The sequence below is a fragment of the Engraulis encrasicolus genome, chromosome 5 (assembly GCF_034702125.1).
Source record: "Engraulis encrasicolus isolate BLACKSEA-1 chromosome 5, IST_EnEncr_1.0, whole genome shotgun sequence".
NCBI classification, from domain to species: domain Eukaryota; kingdom Metazoa; phylum Chordata; class Actinopteri; order Clupeiformes; family Engraulidae; genus Engraulis; species Engraulis encrasicolus.
Window position 1 is genome coordinate 29,884,939 of NC_085861.1, and position 2,500 is coordinate 29,887,438.

A 2,500-nucleotide genomic window follows, 5' to 3' on the forward strand; every position below is an offset into this window, starting at 1 on the left:
ATATAGGAGACACAGAAGGGGGTTCGGTGGTGGTTGAGTCGGGGGTAGGATAGTGGATGTGGGTACGACAGGGGGGGGGGGGGGGGGGTGCATAGAGGTTTAGCGGTCAAGTGAGGCAGTCGGGTAAAGGGTGGGGTAGAGGAGAGGGGCTGTGGCGGTATAGCGGCGTATCAGTTGGATCTGCTGGTAGCATGGGGGATAGGGGTGGTGTAGAAGAGAGGAAGGGCATAAGAGATAGTGGTCAAGTCAGGGGGTGAAGTAGTGAATGGGGGTAGGGAGAGGGGGCCGTGATATGAAAGAAGCGGTTGGGAGAGAGTGGCAAGGGGTGTAATAGAGTCTTTTTTCAGTTGCTTAAACATATGTGTATGGGGGTCCCTAGATATTTGGGGTGTGAAAATGGGGTTCCAGGCCAAAAAAGGTTGGGAACCATTGGCGTTGAGTAGGGGGGAGGTAGAGTAGGAGAGGGAAAGAGGGCAGTGGGCAGTACCAAAAGGCCCTCTGCTCCCCACCAGCACAGATTGTTTTAAACCCCAGGACACTGACAACCTCCTCTAACGTGTGACCTCCCCCTCTGTGAAACAGCTCTGCTGCTATCTATCCGTTATCTATCTATCTATCTATCTATCTATCTATCTATCTATCTATCTATCTATCTATCTATCTATCTATCTATCTATCTATTATTATTATTATTATTGAAGCCAATTGGAGCCAATTTGGATTGGAGCCAATTTTTGGTCCCCTAGGGGAAATTCTTTCTCTGCACTTTATCCCATTTGGACTAGTGAATCACCTTGAAGTACACACACTAGTCCGTAGCAGTGGGCTGCTTGCTGAGCGGCGCCCGGGGAGCAGTGTGGGGGTTAGGTGCCTTGCTCAAGGGCACTTCAGCCGTGGCTTGGTCGGGCATTGAACCGGGAACCCTTGGGTTGCCAACCCAGTGCTCTAACCACTGAGCCCGACTGCCCCTGCCTCTATCTATCTATCTATCTGTCTGTCTGTCCATCATCTATCTATCTATCTATCTATCTATCTATCTATCTATCTATCTATCTATCTATCTATCTATCTATCTATCTATCTATCTATCTATCTATCTATCTATCTATCTGTCTGTCTGTCTGTCTGTCTGTCTGTCTGTCTGTCGGTCTGTCGGTCTGTCTGTCCGTTATCTATCTATCTATCTATCTATCTATCTATCTATCTATCTATCTATCTATCTATCTATCTATCTATCTATCTATCTATCTATCTATCTATCTATCTATCTATCTATCCGGTTCTTAGGACTATCTATCTATCTATCTATCTATCTATCTATCTATCTATCTATCTATCTATCTATCTATCTGTCCGTTATCTATCTGTCCGTTATCTATCTATCCGTCATCTATCTATCTATCTATATGTCTGTCTGTCTGTCTGTCTGTCTGTCTGTCCGTTATCTATCTATCTATCTATCTATCTATCTATCTATCTATCTATCTATCTATCTATCTATCTATCTATCTATCTATCTATCTATCTGTCTGTCTATCTATCTATCTATCTATCTATCTATCTATCTATCTATCTATCTATCTGTCAGTCTGTATTTATATTCCCATCCTCTCCTCGGCACTGTTCTGTCATGCTGTGCTGTACGGTGTGATGAAGCACCATCCAATATGATAACAGGCAGGGGAAGAGGAAGAAGTGGAGCAGGAAGAGGAGGAGGAGGAGGAGGAGGAGGAGGAATGGGAGGAGAAGAAAGAGGAGGAGGAGGAGGAGGTGGAAGGGAAGGAGGAATAAAAGGGGGAGGAGGAAGATGAGGAGGAGGAAGAGGAGGAAGGGGAGGAGGAGGAGCAGCAGCAAGAGGAAGAGGAGGGGGAGGAGGAGGGGGAGGAGGAGGAGGAGGAATGGTTTTATTCTTACCTGGCTGTCAGCCACCATCATCCTGCTACTCTGATGACTGTAGCCATGGGGAGAAATATCTGCACTGACAGCTTGCTTTGTCAGCAGCAGCCTGATGTATGTGTGTATACAGTACAGACTCAGACACAAGGCAACAGACTGCAAGATACTTGTATAATGGGCATCATTGTTCATATAGGTATATGGATGGTGATACTGATAAGCCATGATATTATAATTAGTTCCCTGGTTATACGTACATTACTGTAAAACAGTGGTTCCCAAACCTTTTTTCTGCTGGTAATCTAAAAATATTTCCGCGACCCCTTTTACCAAATGCACAAACATATTGTTTGCTAAACTGTTATGTAAATTACAGGAAATGTATTGCAAATACATGTATAACCCATTGACATGACCATTGTTACTAACAATCAGGCCTCTAAATGAACATCAGCCAACCGGCCAAATGCTGGTGAAATTTCAGTTTGGCTGGTCTAAAAGACCAATCTCCTAGCCACTTTGTGTGCATCCCAATATGTGACCTTGCCTCCTCCACTTGCCTCCTCCACTTGCTTCTCGTCATGATGACATCACTGACAACAGC